We start from the raw sequence: 7,842 nt of genomic DNA on the forward strand, positions 1-7,842 counted from the left end.
TCATAAGACTACATCTAAAGTGCCTAGTTCACAATAAGCATGCAACAAATGTGCATCCTTTCCCCCTTTCTCATTTCCGACCTTCTGTCTGCTTAGAGATGCTTCATTTGGTTCTCATGCGTGAAGGCGGTCAGGCCACAGGAAATATATCCAAACAGTTTCTGACCCACATGAATTGAAGACAATGTCTTTTTTGTATCCTCTAAGATTTTGCTTAGTATATATGAGATATGCCATAAATGATGGTCTGAATAATTCTTACTGCATTCTTCAATTATTCCTTATATAGAACTAAGCTGATACTTGTCCTAGTCTGCTAAGTTGATATGTTTCTTTGTCAGTTTGGGGTGCTATAATAAAGTACTATAAATTTGATGGCTTATAAACAATAAATAATTTCTTTCTCACAGTTCTGGAGTTTGGGAGTGCAGGATCAGGGTGCTAGCATGTCAGGTTCTAATGAGGTACCCTTTCAGGGTTACAGATTGCAGTCTTCTCACTGTAACCTCACACGGTGGGAAAAGGGTGAAAGAGCTCTCTGGGGTCCCTGTGATTGGGGCACTGATCCCATTGATGAGAGCTCCACACTCAAGACCTAATTATCTCCCAAAGGCCCCATCTCCTAATTCCATCACACAGCGTTAGGATTTCAATATATGAACCTTGAGGGTACACAAACATTCAGTCCATAACAATATTAAAGTAAATTATTTTATCTAATCACAGAACTGCAAAGGATAAAATAAAAACAATTCAAAAACACTATGTAACATTCAAAAGGAAATTTTTGCATTTTTAGGTTAAATAGATATACTATTTATGAAATGTGTCATTTTAAAAAATGCTAAATATTTAGAACTTCATCTTTCACAACGTAGACTGTATATTAATTCTATCAACTACTCAGTTACTCCTGTGCATTGTCTTCCCTGCAAAAGAAATTAAATGCTTCTCTAGGTAAACTAACATTCCCAAGATGTAAAAAAAAAGTTGTATAGGAACATGAAATGATTTATGGTTATCATGATGTATTGAACTGACAGACTTCAATCTATTTTTAAATAATTTTTCATTTTTCATTGCATTATTTCAGCTTAGTAAAGATTCTACAAAATGTTATTTTAAATGAAATAAAATTTTGTGTGCTGCCACTGACTTTTTTAAAATAGACTATCATTTAGAGCAGTCTTTGGTTCAGAGCAAAATTGAGTATGTTATGGAGATTTCTCATATACTCCCTTCCCCTACATATCATATCTTCTCTCCATTATCAAAATCCAGCACCAGAATGGTACATTTGTTACAATCAGTGAATCTACATTGACACATCACTTTCACCCATGTATGAAGGTTGAAGTGGTAAGGCGAGGGCTATAAAATCCTGGTAGAAGCAGGCAGGGAAAGTAGCCTGAACTTGGATTGGTACACAGATGGAAGCCAGTAGACACAAGCAGATGCAGTCTATACTGGAAGGTTGAAAGGCCCAGAGCATGAGAGATCAGATACGGGATTCCCCACCTGCTGGAAATCTAGTTGCCACTTAGCCAGTTCCCCCAGTGAGATTATAGTCTTCTCGCTCAAATTTCTCCCTAAGCAATTATGTGACAATCCTCTTCTCAGTACAACAGACAAGTTCTGTGGGCGCCGTTTCTGGAAGAGCTCCATTATCCCAGAGAAACTGGCACGGGAACCTGGACCACCCACCGGTGAGCGCTCCCACCCCTTCATCCTCAGCCCATGTACGCTTCCCAAATTTGTTGCCCTAGGGATGCGGACCAATCAGAACAGCAGCGTCCACAGGAGAAACAATAAGGCTGGAGACTTCATTGTCTGCCAGCATTCAGCCCTAACTCTGAGGTTGTTGGTGCCTAAAAGTTTGGGCTTTCCCTTGTAACTTGCTTTTCTTGAGAGAGTCTCATGGGGGATCTCACCAGAAGGAGGGAAATATGTGGGAATAGCAAATAGCCCTACCTGAGAAAGACTCGGTGCCCTTTACCTCCTGGCAGCCAGGATGATCGGTGCGGAGAAGAGGGAAGCCACAAAAGAGGTAAAACAGGGCTCATTGCAGTCCTGTTTGGATGTTTAATTATACTGAGGCAATGTTTTCCTTTTCTAGTATGAAAAAATATTATAATTTTCCTGATTCTCCTTGATATGAATATTTTTTCACACCAACCCCACCTTGTCCACTTTTTAAATTTAACAGAAATCCAGCTATCCTCCATCCACAAAAATATAGAAATCTTAAAGATTAAGTGGAATTAATTTCTAATTTGCTTTGGGGACTGAAGCCATCACTGTCTAGCAGGAAGTCATTCAGGAAGCCATAACAGTCAGGATAAAGGACAGAAATCGCAATTATGGCAGTTCTTGTTTAATCTTGTCGTGTAATCTGTGTCAGAAAATGTTATAAATATACTATGTTAAATGTTATGGTAATTATTTAGTTGCTATACATTCATTTGTGTTCTCGATTTTACCTTCAGTGATGTCCAAGATAGTCACCACTTATTAGAACATGAAAAATCATTATTAGTGTTTGAAATTTTCATTTTACTGTAAGACAGAGTCTTTCAGGATTTTAAATTGTGTCAGGTTAATATTTTTTTGCCAAAGAAGTTTTTTGTCTTTTTTATTATTGGTATAATTATATCAATTGCTTTTTAATCTTGACTTTAAAATTATTATAAAGTCTTTATCATATTAACACAATAACTCACTTTGACACTGCCTAACTCCAGGTACATAAAAAGGCAACAAATCTGACATTGTCAATAGACCACATGAATACAAAGCCACAAATCTTGTAATTTTCTACTTCAGTCAAAGTGGGTATTTTTTGTCTTATTTACATATTCTTTGCAAACAGTCAGACTGGACACTAAATCTCTTTCATTTGGATTTTTATATCCAAATGAATTCAGTTTTTTTTTAATTTGAAAAAATTTTTATTCAAAATTTTTATTCAATAGTTTTCTTGAGATATAATCAACATATATCACTGTATAAGTTTAAGATGTATGGCATAATGGTTTGACTTACATATATTGTGAAATGGTTACTGCAATAAGTTAACATCTGTCATCTCATATAGGTAACAAAAAAAGTAAAAGCAAAAACAGAAAAAGAACCGTTTTCCTTGCGATGAGGACTCTTGGATTCACTTTCATATATATCATACGGCAGTGGTAACTGTAGCCATCATATTTTACATCACATTCCTAGCACTTATTTATAACTGGAAATGTGTACCTTTTGATTAATTCCCCATCCCCAACCCTAATAATCATAAATCCTCTTTTTCTGTGAGTTTCATTGTTTTTATTTTTCCTTTTGAGATTCCACATATACATGAGATCATATAGTATTTGTCTTTCTCTGTCTAACTTATTTCACTCAGCACAAGGCCCTCAAGATCTATCCATATTGTCACAAATAGAAGGATTTCCTTGCATTTTTATGGTTGAATAACATTCCATTGTGTATATATATACCACAACTTCCTTGTCTGCTCATCTGATGATGGACATTTAGGTTTTTTTCATGTCTTGGCTATTGTAAATAATGCTTCTATGAACATGAGGGCACAGAAATCTTTTTAAGTTAGTGTTTTCATTTCCTTTGGGTATACCCCCAGAAGAGGGATTGCTGGATCATGTGGTAATTCTATTTTCAATTTTTGAGGATCCTCTATACTGTTTTCATAGTGGCTATGCCAGTTTACAATCTCATCAGCAGTGCACAAGTGTTGCCTTTTCTCCACATTCTTACCAGCGTTTATTATTTCTTGTCTTTTCGATGATGGCCATCTAACAGGCATGAGGTGATATGTCATTGTGGTTTTGATTTGCATTTCCCTAATAACTAGTGAAGTTGAGCATCTTTTCATGTACCTATTGGCCATTCATATATCTTTGGGAAAATGTCTATTCAAGTCTTTTGTCCATTTTTAAACTGGAGAGAAACCAGAGTAGGAGCTCCTATTCAGTGACTCACAATGCTGAGGGGTTGGATGTCACCCCTAGGCTTAAACTGTAGGCTCAGGGAAAACCTTTCAGCATGGTACTCTGCTAGCCCGAGGGAAGGGCAATACAGTTAGCATGCAGCCATTCCACTTACACTTCTAATGCAGTAGGTCTTGATCTCTGTGGTGCCGTGCATACTTCAGCCTCACTCTCGTTTTCTAAGATTCCCTCAGTGGTATCTTATCCATGAATAGTTGTTAGTTGTTCTTTTTATGAGGGAGGACAAAATCAAGAACAACCTATGTCACCATCTTGGTGACCTCGCTCTTCAGTTGTTTTTTAAACTAGAGTTCTTTCATGCTTTGTATATCATAGGATACTATCAAGAGAGTGAAAATAATTGCAAATCATATACAAGATAAGGGTTTAATATCCAGAACATATAAATAGAAAACAATGTTTAGAAAAGATTTTTAGCATAGGAAGAAACCTTCATTTTCAGATAATCAATTACTTTGTAGAATAGTATTGCATACGAACTGTTCTCCAAAGTCAGTCAACCTATAAAAATATCTTCAAAACCTCAGTTTTGAAAAGCCTTTCTCAAACTGCTTGTATTAATGAAAACACATCTAAAATCACTGACTCTGACCATCCCACAGCTCGAGATAGGTATTATGTGAAGAGTTACACAATGCCTAGTATTTGAGGAATGAAGACTGGCCTTCATCTAATTATGAGGGACCTAGATCTTTTGGGGGTGGAGGGTGGGGACTAAATATTTATTAGTTTATTTCAAAAGTACTAGAACTTCCATCAAGTCCAAGCCCTCATGCTTAACTGAGTGGAACAGACTAACCAGACTAGATTTTGAATACAAACAAATGAGGTTTATAAACATGTGGTCCTATTTGCATTTAAAAGTTTACGTATACTTTGAGAGTTACCTAATGAGCCCAGTAATCCCCAAACTATGTTGACTTGTTTAAAAATTTTAAAAATGATACAAACTTCTGATCACAAAATACAATGAACATAGAATACCATGAGTTCATCATAAAGATATAAATTTTTTTATGTGAACATATGTTAATAACATATTCTTCCTGGGATTGTGGAATTCTATTGGTTTTTCCTTGAGGACGGGGATTGTATGTCTTGTGGGTGTGTCGTGTGTTCTCCAGTCTACGTGGCCTTGCTCGAGACTTCATTGGCTTCCCACACCGAGTCCCACTCCATTTGGTGCAGATGTAAGTAATCTATCAAAATTGTGTCAGGGAAAGTCAAAAGTACCACCATGCAAGCATTAAGACAATCATGATGAGTTCACAGAAGGGCTGAGTGGAGGAAGCAGAAACTTGGTAACATTGCAGTACTTCGAACTGCCCGACTCTAAGTAAACTAAGTTGTTTAGATGTCATGGGAACTTGCCGATTCTGTTTTATGTTTAATCATATTGAGGCAATGATTACTTTTTGGTCTGTGCAAAATTTTTTTCATTTTCCTGATTCTCCTTGACATGAATATTTTTCCACATTTCCTACCCCCCTTTTATTTTTTTAACTTAACAGAAATTGTGATATCTTCCATCAACGAAGATGTAGAAACCTTAAATGCAATGTTGGGAAACATTCCTAATTTGCCACAGGAGCTGAAGACAACACTCACGGTTTGAGAGGCAGCTGTCTTTGAGAGAGGTACTAATTTCCCAACAAAAGGAAAAGGAAGCTACTGATATAATTAACTTATGTTGTAACAACAACAACAACAACAAAACTTTTCTTAAAATATTCACAATATCTACATGTATAGTCTCAATGATGCATTTATTTACCAGTGTCCAAATCACTCACCACTGATTATTAGAGCATGAGAAATTATTAGCATTAACATTTTTCATTTGTTCTGTAACAATACAGTATTTCCACGTCATGCTTTCTCTCAAAAATTAATCCTTTTTCTGCTAAAGAAGTTTCTTTGTCTTTTTTATTAATGGTATAATCGCGTCAATTGCTTTTAATATTATTAACTTTTTAATGATTACAAAAGTTTTATTATTTAACCAACATAATTCATTTTCTACATACCGAGCACTAGGTACATACAAAAGTAATAAAATTTTATATTAATCTTGTCAATAAAATGTGAACATGTAATCACAAGACTTGCAACTTTCTATTTGAGCCAAAGTGGGATTTTTTTCTTATTGAAATAATGTTTGAAAACAGTCGAATTCAAACAAAATACATTTGGATATTCGTGCCCAAATAAACTCGATTGTTTTTCAACTTAGGGTATTTTCATTCTTCTAAGAGATTTAGGTATTTTTAAGTGACATAAATGGTCATACAGATAACGATAAATTACTAAATGTTTAATCTTAGAAAAGAATTAGATTGGTAAAGAATGCATTCAGGTTCACCATTTTGGAATTTACAGAACATTTATGTAAGCAAAATAAAGTGTGAAATGATATTACACATCTGTTAGAATGGTAAACCAGCCTGGTATCATCCTAGTATTTAGTCTGTTTCTCAACCTATACATCCATACATTTTTTAGCCAGCATTTGTAAAGAAAATGTGCTTATAACAAGCAAATCTCCTCCACCAAATGTCTGTCAACATAATTACAAGAGATGAAGACAGCAATTCCTATATTCCCAATCCCAAGACATGGCTAATCATAACAAAGCCTCTGAGGTTTATCTGTTCTCCCAGAGGTCACTTTAAAGAGCTTTTTCTTACTAAGGGGGCAGAGACCAATAAAATGTAACTCTTCGGGGAGAAAGTCAACATTTTTCAAGAGTTATACTTTCATCATGGAAACTTTGTTGCTGATTTTTACATTTCCATTCATATCTTATTTATTTCCCATTACATTGCTCATTGTCAATTCCGGGACTCCATTTGCTCCAGGGTCCCCTGTCCACCCCACTAGTTCTCATGTCATACTAACTGATAACACTGAGGTCTTTTACCACCATCTGGTGACTCCGTTACTTTCATCTTCCAGTACATACCACTACTCCTAGCCTATCTTTTCCTCTATTTTAGATTGAAAAGTGCCCCGAAAATGTAACACCTCTACCTACCTGTGTGAGCTATGACTCATACCATTCCTATTCCTAAAAGACTGTGTCTGTGTGTAACAGGTATGAATTTGCAAGCACAGTCTCTGGTGTGCAAAAAATACCCAAGTTCTTCACTTTTAACAAATTAATATAAATCCAAATTCTGTCACTGAGTTGGGAATTTAGCATCAGACATTATTCTAATGGAGCTACCCATTAAACTGTGCTTGAACCTCCAAATCACCAAAGCATTAGGTCCCCGGGACCCATAGTTTTCAATGACTCCCACCATGACACCTACTACCCTAGCCTGCATGGTCTCCTCAATTTAGGTGCTTGCCTCTCTTGCTGGGGGTCAGCAGAACTTTGCCAAGGGTGCTTGTTTCTCTGCTCAGGGTCCTATTTCCCTAGATGTACCACACAGTCAACCCTTCTGAGGTCTTCACCTCTCCAGGGCACTGCCACTGAGCCATGCACATCAGTAATATGTTATTTCAGTACTCCAGACCTTAATCCTCTTTTCAGTATAAGGAAAATCGATATCTATCTATGTATCTATGTATCTATGTATCTATCTATCTCTTGTCTAGTAAGGACACTTGCATAATTTTTTGCTGACTCACATATTTATAGATTATAGGAGATGCAGCTTTAAGCACCTTCTGTTTTCTGCCCTGCAAAAGTCCATCGGGTAAGGAAACAGTAAGACTGGATACTTGATTTAAACTCATGGGAAGAGAGTATGGGAAGCTGAATGGAAACATAGAGGGAGAAAAATAATACCTTAATTATCTTGCTACATAA

The sequence above is a fragment of the Pteropus vampyrus genome, unplaced genomic scaffold (assembly GCF_000151845.1).
Source record: "Pteropus vampyrus isolate Shadow unplaced genomic scaffold, Pvam_2.0 Scaffold301, whole genome shotgun sequence".
Classification (NCBI taxonomy): domain Eukaryota; kingdom Metazoa; phylum Chordata; class Mammalia; order Chiroptera; family Pteropodidae; genus Pteropus; species Pteropus vampyrus.